The 13,799-nt window shown below is 27.1% G+C and overlaps 1 protein-coding gene across 1 annotated transcript in view; it reads right to left on the reverse strand.

The window, feature by feature from the left end:
- The window catches only part of LOC135953909 (serine-rich adhesin for platelets), a 48,326-nt gene that overhangs the window by 11,688 nt on the left and 22,839 nt on the right, over nt 1-13,799 (reverse strand). The window contains exon 2 of the mRNA XM_065503941.1: nt 331-652. The gene's annotated coding sequence lies outside the window, so the exon portion shown is untranslated. The remainder of the gene's footprint in view (nt 1-330; nt 653-13,799) is intronic.

The raw sequence follows: 13,799 nt of genomic DNA on the forward strand, positions 1-13,799 counted from the left end.
CCAAATTTGTTATATTTTCTGGAATTTTGTTAAATTTTCATTAGAAACTTTTAATGCTTAAAGAAATTTAAGAAAATATAAATGTTGCTAGCAACATTTGTTTTATTTTTATGAATTTTGTTAAATTTTCATTAAAAATTTATAATATTTTAATAAAATTTAGAAAATAAAAATATTGCCAGCAACATGTTGCAAACGATTTTTGATATTTAGTCTATATCCTATAAAATTGTGTTGATAATCATAAGAAATTTTATGAAACATGTTGTTATGTTACTATTTTTTAATATTTATTATAAAATTATATTAAAAAAAATTTCAATTACTTACGGATACGGTATATTCCGGCTCTTTAAATAAAATTGTTTCTTTATCCGACTCTAATGTTAAATTTAAAGCCAGAGCACCTATAATTCTTAATAATGCTGATGCACTCAATCTTGCTGATGTTCTTCCTGCAGCTATTAAATACTTCGTCTTCTTTTCACACAGCTCGCTGTCTTTCTCTAACCAAACACAATTATTAGCGTTTGGCTTAAACTTTGTTTGGTTTTTATATTTTTTTTTAGCCAAAAACTCAGCGGATGCCCGTTATACAAGTATAATTGCTATTTTTATGCCCACAGCTCTGTGAATTTTTGCGTTGTGTGTCCTAAAAAGATAACAATAATGCGAAAGAAAAAAATTTATAATTTTTATTTTTTTACAATTAAATAACAAAATTATAAAGGCATTTATGTATGTATGCATAGAAATATAAAATACAGAATAGACAATTTGACAGACAGACAGCCAGCCAAACAAGATAAACACACACACACATTATAAACATTTTAAAAAAAGACAAATAAAAGCAGAACCAAACAAAAAAAAAAAAACAGTATTCATAAATTTGCAACATTGTAACAACATTTTGCAAACATGACCATTTTTTTAACTGATGTAGACACAATGTCTAGTCACGCTATTTAGACATCAAATTCACTCAGTTCAAAATAAAAAAATTTATTTGTATAAAAAATAAAAAGAAAACATACAAATTAAATATTTGTTTTCTAAAGCAACACAGTTGCATTGCATTTTTACTTCAATACTCAGACCCAAATGGGTGTTAGAGAAGTTGCAGATTGACAAGCAACACACTTATTTTATATATACACAAATGTTGCTACAACTGTGAATGTCACTGAAATGCATTTAACATGCTGCTGCATAAAAAGCAATTTTAATTTTATTTTATTACTTAGTTGATATAATTGTTTTATTTTTAGAAAATTAAATACAAAAAGTGTCATGTTGTCTGGAGCAATGTGTATAATTTAAGTGGTTGTGGTCACATATGACAGAGGAAAATAGCAATTTAAATCCGTATGGTATCAGAATTTGGATACAATGTTGCCGGCAACATATTGTCCAACATATTTTAAACCTATTAAATATTTTAATTGTTGCTAAAGTATGATTATGCGCCATTTGTTTTGCAACACAAAACTTATTTTCAAAACAAAGTATTTTGTTGTTGGCAACATGTTGCTATACAGTTTTTGTAAGACATTATTGAAGTAGATACCTAAACTTTATTTTTTTACAAATTTGAAACCTGTTTCTAGCTCATGAATATTTTAGGCTGTTAGCAACATGTTGCTAGAAAACAATTATTTAAAACCATGTTAACAACATGTTGCTATGAATTTATAATTAAATTTTATTGAAATATTTAGCTAAACTCTGTTCTTGTTACAAATTTGAAACCTGTTTTAATCTCTGGGAAGTTTTATGTAGCCAGCAACATGTTGCTAAAACATAAGTTTTTTTAATTTATTGTATTAACACCAGTAAATATGGGTTTGTCATTTCCTTTTTTAAAATGAATTGTGGTTAATGCCTTTTTGATGTTGCCAGCAACATGTTGAATCAACATTTATATTAAAATTAATCAAAATAGAATGACATACACTAATTAAGTGTTTTACAGATTACATAAACTCGCAACATGTTGCTGGGTAAAGTTATTTTTAATGTTGCCAGCAACATGTTGCCTCAACATTTATAATGAAAAGCTTTTAAATAGTATGCTAAAATTAATGCTGCCAGCAACATGTTGCTAGCAGGAAATTCAACACAATATAAATATTATGTCAATATTTATCTTATATTTAAACAAACTTATTGTTTATAATATATTTTGCTTTATGTTGCTAGCAACATGTTGTTTCAACATTTATATTCCCAGTCATCAATACTATTATGATGTTTGTGAATGTTGATGCAACATGTTGCTGGCAACATAAATAATGCATTAAAAACAATTCATTTTAAAAAATCGAAATGATATAATGGTGTGATTTAGAAATTTTAAAAAATTATGTTCTAGCAACATGTTGCTAAGTAACAAATTTTAAAAATACTCATAAAAACGTCTACTTTATTTTTATATTGGTTTTCATGATTTTTAGTAATAATTTATTTTTTATGTTACCAGCAACATGTTGCATCAACATTTTTATTGATAAACATTAAACTAGTAGCCTGAACTTTATATTTGTTGAGTTTGTTTACAAATAGTTCACAAATCTTGCCTGCAAAATGTTGAGAAGCCTTATATATTAAAAATTGATAAAAATTTAGTAAATAATATGCCAATTTCTTTATATTAATTACGATTTTATCATAAAATTTTTTAAAAAACTTATTTTGATATTGAGGCAACATGTTGCTAGAAATATTTACAATGAAAACCATCATAATTAAAGTGTTTTATTGCTTTTTTTAATTAACAACATGTTGCTAGCCAAAATGATGACTAATGTTGCCAGCAACATGTTGCTAAAACATAAATATTTTAAAGTAATTAAAGAATGGACCTTAGCAACATGTTGCTAAACAATATAATATCTATAATAGATCTAAGTAATTATATTTATGAAAATTTAACACAATTTGTTAATTAATTTGTCGTTGCAAGATACCGGCAACATGTTGCTAAACAATAATTACTAAAAATTGTAAAAAATATTGTTTAACCTTCATATTTATTACACTTTCCTCTTTATTTGTTTCATATATGTTGCCAGCAACATGTTTTTTTTTTTAAAAAGAAAAATACATTTTATTATAATCATTTACTTTGCGCCCTTAGCAACAATTACTCTAATTTAATTTGTTGTTGTTTCTTTTTCTGCTCTTTATGGAACATCAAAAATTTACACTTTTAAATTAATAAATTTTTCGATAAAAAAAATAAAACAACAACAAACAAACAATACTCATACAAAACTTTTTATTTAACATTCAATTACTGGATGATTTTTACATGCTGACTTTTTGTATTTATTTTGTGAATAAAGTGAAAAATAAAATAAATGAAATTAACATTTATTTAAGTTGTCACACATAAAACATTCTCTAAATGAGTTGATAATAAATATAATAACAAGTAGTTAGACACTTGTCATATGGTGGAAAATTTTATACAACAATAAAAAACAGAAAAAAAAAATACTAAATTGTTTATCAATTTAATATGTAAACAAAAGAAATGTGAGTTTTGGACTTTTCCCATAATGAAAACAATGAATGAATGATGTTGAAATTGTAAATAAAAGTCACAAGGGAAATTAGGAACTGAAATTTAAAAAAAAGCCAATTAATATTAAAGGGAACAAATTTAAAATGGAATAAATTCCTGTAGTTTGTAATATTTACTAATAACATTATGTCATTTAATAAATAATGTGTCAAATTGCTAAGCTGTCATCGTGTCTTGAAAATATTTATTTATTTATTATTAAAAAATTATTTCATATTAATCGTTTTCAATCTCGGGTAATTTAATTTAATTCCATCTATAAATTTTGCTAGCTGTATGCAATAATATGTTACATTGGCTAAAGAACTAGAAACTGAAATTAACAACAAACAAAACAAAAAAATAAAAAATAAATAAATTATAGTGTAAAATAATCACACAAAAAATAACACGAGTTGTGCAATTGTTGTTAAACAACACTGGCTGACACGCTTGAATGCAATTTCAAGGTCTAGAAAATAACGAGTAACTAAAGTCTGATTAAATCTAGGGGTTTTTGTGTTTGAAAGATTGAGAGTGTTTGTTGCTGGCCAACAACAATATCGATTGATTAATTCATATAATGCAATCTAAAACCGCATGTATAATGTATTATTTTTTGCTTTTTGGAATTTTTCACACAGTGTTATTTAAAATGAGGTTCTTTTGGAGAATTAATGTGATAGCTTAGCAACATGTTGCTAGAAATTTTTAAAATAAATCATCAAACAAATTTAGTTTATTTAACTTTCATGTAGCTCAACTAAAATTTATTTTCAATAAGTTGCTTAACTTGTTGGCAACATTTTGCTTAACTTTCTGGCAACATGTTGCCAAGTTTAATATTATATTTTTTTTTATTAGAATAGAAATCTTTTGATTCAACTTGATAATTAAAGCTTATTTATTTAGTCTTTAAATATAATTTAATTTTCCAAATGTTGCTAAAGTTTCTAGCAACATGTTGCGGAAATAAAAAAAATATTTATAGTTAAACAAATATAATTCGATATTAAAAAACTTTTTATTTTTAGTTATAAATATTATAAAATTTTAAAATGTTGATAAACTTGTTGGCAACATGTTGCAGAAATTCAAAATAAGTTTTTGTTTTTAAAAAATTTATTTAAGTATTTAAATAATTATTTGTTTCTAGTTATAATAATTATTAAATTTTCTAAATGTTGCTAAACATGCTGGCAACATGTTGCGAAAAAGGAATAAAATATATTCAATTGAAATAAATACAATTTGCTACTAAATAATTTTTTAATTTTATTTATAAACATTATACAATTTTTAATATGTTGCTAGACATGCTGGCAACATGTTGCAGAAATTTTAAACAAATATTGCTAAACAATATAATTTAGTATTAAAATTTTGTTGGTTATAATCCTTATAAAACATTCAACATGTTGCTGAACTTTCAGGCAACATGTTGCTGAGCTTTACATTTTATACTTTGATTTTGCTGGCAACATGTTGCTTAGCTTTTTATTTTATATATTGTAAAGGAAGGACACAATTTATGTTTGTTTATTGTTCAATTTTCAAAATATGTATGCTGCTGGCATCATGTTGCTAAAATAAAACGAAATATTTACATTTAAAACATTCAGCTTGTTATTCAGCTTATTTATTGTTTCTTTCTATAATCATAGCTAAATTGTCAAAATGTTTCTATATTTTCTGGCAACATGTTGCAAGCAAAATGCGCTATATTAAATTTAAGTACCATACGATAGATTTTTATGAGTCGCTTCAAGCTGATATCCTTTCAAAGGCCATCATTTTGAAAATTTCTATACCAGAGCCCATGATTTCCTTAATGTTACCAACATGTTGCCAGCAACATGTTGCTAAAAAATAAATCATACTGCCAACCTCTCAAAGGCCATCATTTTGAATATTTCTACTCCAGAACCCAAGATTTCATTAATTTTTAACATTGATTCCAGTATGATTTTTTTTTATTCAAATGGCTGGTAATTGCTGTTGGTTCCTAAGATTTCTATTCATCTAATTGTTTAATTTGTGTTTGTGCTTTTTTTCTCCCAGTTTATCTGTTTTTTCCAGCTTCTGTTTGATTTGACTTAGAGACTGTTACAGCCCCATTATTTGCTAATACTAAAGATAAGAAACAATGTTTAATTTCTGAAACATCTGCTTTATTTTTGCTGTTCAAGTATTTCTTATCATAATTTTGTGCTGTTTTTTATAAATTAGAAAGAAAGAGTTCATCTACGTTTCCATTAAATTTAGAGATTTATTTTGTTTTTGGTTTGGTTTTGAAATAAAACTTTTTTTCTCTAGCTATTTTTTAAGCAAAACTATTGCGTGTGTCTGCCTGCTGTGGATTTTTGTTTGCTACGTATTTCGTGTTGTTTTTTATTTTTCATAAAGTGTGTAATAGTTTCTTTATTTGTCTGCTATCTAGTCTAGACACTATTATATATTAAATATTATTAACATTTTTTTATTTATTTATTTTTTGCTGTTTGCTTGTGTTGGTTTTTTCCAACATTTGGTTAATAATTTTTGTGTTTTTTACTGGTTTTTTCTATTATTAATTTCAAAGGGGAAAACTAGTGAAGGTGAGGAGTTTGGTTAAGGAAAATAGTTTATTTATTGATTAAATAATTTAGAATTTCCGGTTATTTGTTTATAGTGGAAAAAGCACATGTTTTCAAATATGACAAATAATGTAAACACACATTGTTTTCGTATTTAATGTTAGAGAAATAGAGAAATATTCATAGATCGGAAACTCTCCTGTCAAAGACCTAACTCAGTTGTTAAAAAACCTAAGGTAGTGAGAAGGTGAAAACAAAAACATCACTCGTATGTGTGATTATTTTGAGTAATTTTTTTGTTTGAGTTTTTTTTCTGTTGTAGTTCTCTACATAGAGAAATACACATAGAGCGGAAACTAGAGAAAAACTCAAACCAAAATATAATCAAAATACTTAGTTTTCTTTACTTTACATTCTCACTACTTAGGTTTTTGACAATAGAGTTAGGTCTTTGACAGCAGAGTTTCCGATTTATTTGTATTTATCTGTGGTTTTTTTATATCTTCTTAATAGACCTTTTATTTGCTAAATTTTCATTTGTTTGAAATAATTCAAATTCAAGTTCAAGGTTTCTGTTTGCCTGTCCAGCTCATAACTAAATTCTTTTGTATTTTAAACAAATTGATATTAGCACGAAAGCAATAATCACAATAATTGAATTTAAAGAAAATATTCTAAAAAAAAATCCCAATCTAAACTTGACAAAATGACAGTACACTTATTTAGTAGAAGCAAGATCAAGAGAAAATATAACTCAAGTTCAATGTCAACTAAAATTGCAAAATTTTTGAGAAACATTAGCTGAGCTTTAAATTATTTTACCTTGATAGTAATTGAAATGTCACTGAACCCCTTGAAGCTAAATTATTTTTTACGTTTATTGTTTGGAGCCCCCTGGGGCAGATGTTTGTGCCCGCCAGTTAATGCAATTGTTACTGTTGTTATGATCAGAATTTGTCATTTTTTTTGTTTGTTCAATTTTCTATTCTTGTGAATTTGTCATTAGCATCTTGATTGTTAATTTATTATTTAAAAGCTCAAAAACTAATGCAGCCATAAATGTGTTAATCTGGGAGGAGAAAAAAAGCAGCAGAAATTTTCAAAAATTTTAAAAAAAATTTTATCAAATAAAATAGCTTTGTTCTCGATCTAATAAATGACTTATAAACAATTTAATTAGATAGGTTCAATGTTTTGTTATCTTTCATTAGACCACCATTATGAACATTATTATTCCAGAACCTCTGAGCTTACACCCCGAGAGAATAAATATAATTGTGCATGTTTGCCATAATCATTTCAACATTTTTCACTGTCATTAGGTATATGATGGCGGTAACCATAATAAGTTTAAGTTACAATTCACATGATTGTAGCAATTACCTTCCTTCTTTCATCACATCTAAGTAAGCATTTTACAATCTTAAAAACGATACACTTACGATAGCGAATGCGACACAATTTGAAAATCAATTTAAAATGTTTGTGTGTGAGATTATCATATGCAGTAAGTTTATTTAGTTAAAACCAATTAATTTTTATTTAAATTATAAATTTCAGCCATTTGTTTAAAACGATCGCGCCGTTATGATGAGAAACAATGATTTAGGTGCAAGAACGCGACATTAAAAGCTGAAGAATATGTTTTATTTGTTTGTATAAATTTGATGTTGATGAAAATAAATTCTTTGAACTATGGGCGACCAATTTGTTAGTCCCCCAGATTAATTATAAATGAAAAGGTCAAAAGTTTTAATGCCTATTAAACTCCTCCTAAAATACTCAACCGCGCGCACATAAGGAAGGCATAAATCTCTGCTTGAAATATTGAGGGGTAAGAACCCATAGGAATTCAAATAAACCTTTTTAAGGAACTCAGACAGTCTGGCACATGTTGCTTTTCTAGGAATTTCTTAATATTTGTTTAACAAAATCACACTGCGACACAAATGTTGGCATAACAACAGACACATCCATCTATTCTTGCTTTTAATACATTTTGTTTTCTATAGAATTTTCAAAGAAAAACCTTAAATACTTAGCAAACTGCATAGATAATCAGACAACTAGTAGACACACAATTTGAATAAAATTAAATTAAATTAAATTAATAGAAATACTTAGTAAATAAACAAAATAAATATTTTGTATAATTTAACTAACTAAACAAGAATCACATACATTTTAAACAAAAAAAAAAAAAATAAACATCAACTGATCTAAAATACAACAAGCCATACAACCTGCTATTAGAAGTGGTAGCGGTAGAAGACGAAAACAAAATATGTTAAATAGCTAAAAAATTTACATACACGTGTAAGTAAAATTGTATAAAATTAATATTGAATAATAAGCAAAAAAAAATAAAAAACAACAAATTAAAGCAAATGTTTTCAAACAATCGATAATGAAAACCACAAATGCTGGCTGGCAAAATGATTACAAACTCAAATAGCTAGAAAAATAAAAGTTTTGGTTTAAGTATAGCTAGAAATTATAAAAAATATTAGAATTTTAATGATCGATATTATCAATTCAGCAAAAATTATTTAAAATTGCCTCTCATAGGCAACTAAAAGTCTAACTACATTGTAAACTTAATTAATCAAATCTTTGCTAATATTTCTAGTGTTAAGTACAACAATATCTCCATTTTCTCTCATCAATACTCCGCGATCGTTTTAAACAAGTGGCTGAAATTTCTAATTTAAATCAAAATTAAATAGTTTTAACTAAATTAACTTACTGCATATAATAATCACACACAATCATTTTATATTGATTTTCAAAGTGCGTCGCATTCGCTATCGTAAGTGTATCATTTTCCTAAAACAAATATTTTTAAGATTGTAAAATGCTTATTTAGATTTGCCAAAATGTATGTGGAAAGAATGAAGGCATGCAATACAAATTTTAATTGTTTATGTTCTAATGTCACGTTCTAAATTTTAATTAAAATCAAAATGTGATGGCTTTAACTTATAAATCAATAAATTAAGCAAATGATAATCGGAGTTAACATTACGATTAGCAAAGTGTGTCACGTTCGATATCTTAAGTATAAAAAATATTATCATTTCTGTGGCTGTGCGATATATTCAAGACCATATATGACAACTAACTAGCTAACTGACTGCAAAAAACCTAAGTCTGTTATCAAAAACCCAATACATGAGGACGTATTGGCATGATTTGTGTTATTGTAGAACATTAAAGCATTTCCACGGTCAAGAAAGCGACATTCGTATACATCTAAAGTGAAATAAAGAAATCTTAACAATATTTGTTTTGCTTGTTTAAACTTTTTGATAGCATTGTAGTAGCACTATGTAAGATTTGTTACATTTTGGGAATTTCCACTGTTAAGAACGCGACATTTGCCTTTGAAGTGAAAAAAAGAGAAATCCTAACTGTTTTCTTTTTGTTTAAATTTTTGGATAGCATTTTGTTACCACTATGTTTAGTTCAATCAAAAGGTTTCATTTGATTTTGTTGTTTCCAATATATTTAGCAATAGGCATGAGTTCAAAAAACCCATTTTATTGAAATGATTTTTCGTTAAAACTAAAGTACAATAATGTGGAATTTTGCTGATAGTTATTATGTGGAAACAGTTGCATTAATTTTTTTACAATCTTTAGTATGATTTTGTTTTCGTCATTAAAACGCGACACATTTTGCCGTCACGTTTGTAATTTTTGTTTTAAACTATAGTGGAATAATGTGGCTTTCGGTTAATAGTTATCACGTTGAAATATTTACATTAATTTTTTTCAATGGTTTAGAACAAGACATTTATAACGCGACATAATTTGCCTTTAAGTTAGTAATAGAGATTAGTTAAGGTAATTTGAACAAAAGCGACATATTTACCCTTTACGGGTTTAGTCAAAGCTATTTGAAGAAAAGGAACACATTTTCCCGTCACGTTTGTGATTTTTGTTTTAAAATAAAGTATAATAATGTGGCTTTCTGTTAATAGTTTTCACGTTGAAATATTTACATTAGTTTTTCTACAGGCATTAGTAGGGTTTAGCACAAGACATTTATAACGTGACATATTTTCCCTTACATTTTCTAATAGTAATTAGTTAAGGGAATTTTAACAAAAGCGACACATTTTTGTAATTTTTGTTTAAACTAATATATAAAACAAGGCTTGCTGTTACTATTTGTCATGTTGAAATTCGATTTTTTATAAGTGTTTAATATGATTTAGTACGCGACATTTATAACGCGGCATAATTTCCGTCACCTTTGTAATAGGTTTCAGTTGTAGTAATTATAACAAACGCTTCCAATTTGTTATTAATTTATTACTTATTGGTTTCAAATACTTTTACGTTGACTTAAACTCTTTAACAAATATATTTTCTGCCTTCTTTACTAAGTTTCTCTATTGTTGCTTGCAAAATATCTTTTTTTCTAACATAATTTTAATTCTTTCTATAGCGAAAATTTGTCTCCCTTTTTTATTTCCTCGACTTGCTATTTGTTTTTGCCAATTGTGATAGCGAACGCGACATAGTGAGAAAATAAAATTAAAATGTTTAGTAACATTTCTTAGTTAAAGTAACTAAATTTGGGTTTTAATTACAATTTTTAGCTACTTGATTAGAGTGATTGCAGAATACTGATAAAATACGACAATTTTAGTACAAGAACGCGACATTAAAACATAAACAAAATCAAGTGGAAAAAATTAACTTATATTGGGTCTCTTTTAATTCTTATTTGCATTAGTTTGTTAACATTAACAATAATACTTTATTTTTATTTAATGTGTAGCCCAGAAGATTTCAAACCGTGGAGGTAGAAAGGTCGTTGATGTATAACATTTTGTTTTTGTAAATTTCTCTAGCTCTTCACGGCATATAAAAAATAGTATTCATGCTTTATCTATAACGATAGCGAACGTGACACAGTTTGCTAATCATAATGTTAACTCCCATTATAATTTGCATAATTTATTGTTAAAACTTTTAAATTTTGATTTGATTAACAATCTGATGATTTAGTTATTAGAACGTGACATTAGAACATAAACAATTTTATTTATTATTGCTTGCCTTTCCTAATGTAGATTATTTAGTAAGTTTATTTAGTTTTAACTTAAGTTTGATTTAAATTAGATATTTCAGCCACTTGTTTAAAACGATCACGGAGTATTGATGAGAAACGATGATTTAGATGCAAGAACGCGACATTTGAACTTGAACAAATTTATTTTTTTGTTTGTATTGGTTTGTTGTTGATGAAAATATTTTCAATTCGTTCAATTCGTTAGCCACCCAGAAGTATTTTTTTCTTTTTGAACTTTACTAAATTTTTCAAGTTTTTTTATTTTTTTTAGCACTTTCAACAAATAATTATCAAACATTTTAAAACTTTCTAAATAATTAATGAATTTTATTTCACCAAAAAAAAGTTATTCTTCTGTTCATTTATTATAGCTATACCTACTTAATCTATAATGATTAATGATGGCCTCTACTTTGTAGTAGAATTTCATAAGAATTTTACAATGTCTTAATTAATGTGTTACAAATTTTACCTTCTTCAAGTCCTCCCCCCCCTAAGCTCTTATCTATTTCCTAGCATGTGAAACAAATTCTAAAATGTCTAGTCTAGGCACTTAAACCAAAAAAAAAATATAAAATGTTTTACAATGTAATCACAGTTAGACAGTTCGAGTGAACGTACGTAAAACTAAACTAAAAATGTACAGACGGACGGACAAAATATATACAATAATTTAATGTGGTGGTATGATGTGGCGATGACCTTTAATTACAACATTTTCGTATTTTACTTTTTTTTTTTGCTGCTGTTGTTGTTTGTATTTAAAATATTTTGTTATTGTTGTTTTATATTTTTTGCAATTTGTTGGTTTTTTTTTCATTTTGTTGCTGCTGCTTTTCTACTAGTGTATTTAATCAGCATTTGCATTTGGCTAGACACAACGTCACACTTAATCGGAATGTAAAAAAAACACTGAAATAAAAAAATAGCAGCAACAACAAAAAATGTTTCACAATTTGTTTTCCCTCAGTGCCAGGCAGGGAAGGGGCTTCATAAGTACTGACTGGTACACTTACACCACTACTACGGCCAACGGCTTTCATTCGCTTAGTTTAAATTTTGAACGTCTATTTGGCTGGCAAAAGTTTTGTTTAAAGCATTTGGGTGTCTGTCAGTCTGTCTATCTCAGCAATATGTTGCTATCAGTGTGTTCTTGTAAAAGAGTCAGTCAGCAGCAGCTGCTGCTGCATATAAGCGACAACCACCTTTTAGTTGTTTGCTTTTTGATTTTCTTTCGTTTTTCTTTTTCTATCTTTACTTTTCTTGCATTCCGTTTCTTTTTATGCTGCTGTGGCTTTTCTTATGATTTTTATTTTTCTTTTTATATTTTTTGTAGTTGTTGTTTTTGTTGTTGTGGCTGCTGCTGTTGCTAGTTGCCTCCAACTTATAAAAAAAAATGCATATGCGCAGTGCAATATGGATTTTTTCCCCCTGCCTTGATATGGAAAAAATATATAAAACTAGAATGAGAAATTATGTTTTTTTTGTTGGTGCTGTAATTAAAGCAAACATTTGAAATTTTTTTAAAGGAATTTAAGATTTTTATTACAAAATAATTCACTGCTAACAAAAAACTTGCTAAAATTTTCATAAATTATAAATATTAGCCGTCGAAACTAAGTATGTAGTAATGGATCGTCTACTCAAAATGATAAAAAAAATTTGGAATCACCCCAGTAAAAAACTAAGCACTTTATGCCGACCACTGTTTTAAACAGAACAAAACACTCATACAATTTTTAAAATCGTTATATTTCACCGGCTTCAGAGAAAATTCTGTCACGTTCGGTATGTCACGTACGATATTAAATTTTATTTATTAGAAAATCATCCAAAGATTGTTTTTTATTTAAATATGACGGATTGTAAAGGAAAAATATTTGGTTTAGTGTAAGAAATTAAAAGAAAACATAAAGCCTTTCACGATTCCCAAATTTTGGGATATTTCTACATGTACCTCAAAATTACTTCCGTTTTATGTCACGTACGATATACCCTTATTTCGCTCGATATTTTGCAGAATAATGTTTCGAAAGAACTTATTATTTTTTTAAAATATAATACCCTCTGAATGCAACATAAAGACCAAATTATTTTTCAGATATTCTTATATTTGTAAAATCTATTCCACTCTAATGTCACGTACGATGACATGGAATTGCCCATATGTCATTTTGAAAGGTAAATATCTGTTATGTATTCCCACTTAGTTACTGTAAACAACAAAACTTTTTTTGCTTCGAAGATGTCGAATTTTGTGCCAACAAAGCGTCATATGCGAGAAGTTTTGCTTTACTTCTTTAATTTTAAAAAAAGTACTGCTGAAGCACACAGATTGCTCACCAAAGCTTATGGTGATTTTAACACGGAATACAAAGATCGCTCAGGCCAGCCAAAAAAAAGTTTGGAGACCAAGAGTTGGGGGCATTACATCATGAAGATTGTTGTAAAACTCAACAAGAGTTTGCAAAATCATTGGGAGCTACTCAAGCAGCAATTTTAAATGTTTGCTAGCAGCAGGATTAATCCAAAAGCTGGGATATTGGATACCATACGAATTGAAGCTGAGAGAC

Source organism: Calliphora vicina, chromosome 3 (assembly GCF_958450345.1).
Source record: "Calliphora vicina chromosome 3, idCalVici1.1, whole genome shotgun sequence".
Taxonomy (NCBI): Eukaryota; Metazoa; Arthropoda; class Insecta; order Diptera; family Calliphoridae; genus Calliphora; species Calliphora vicina.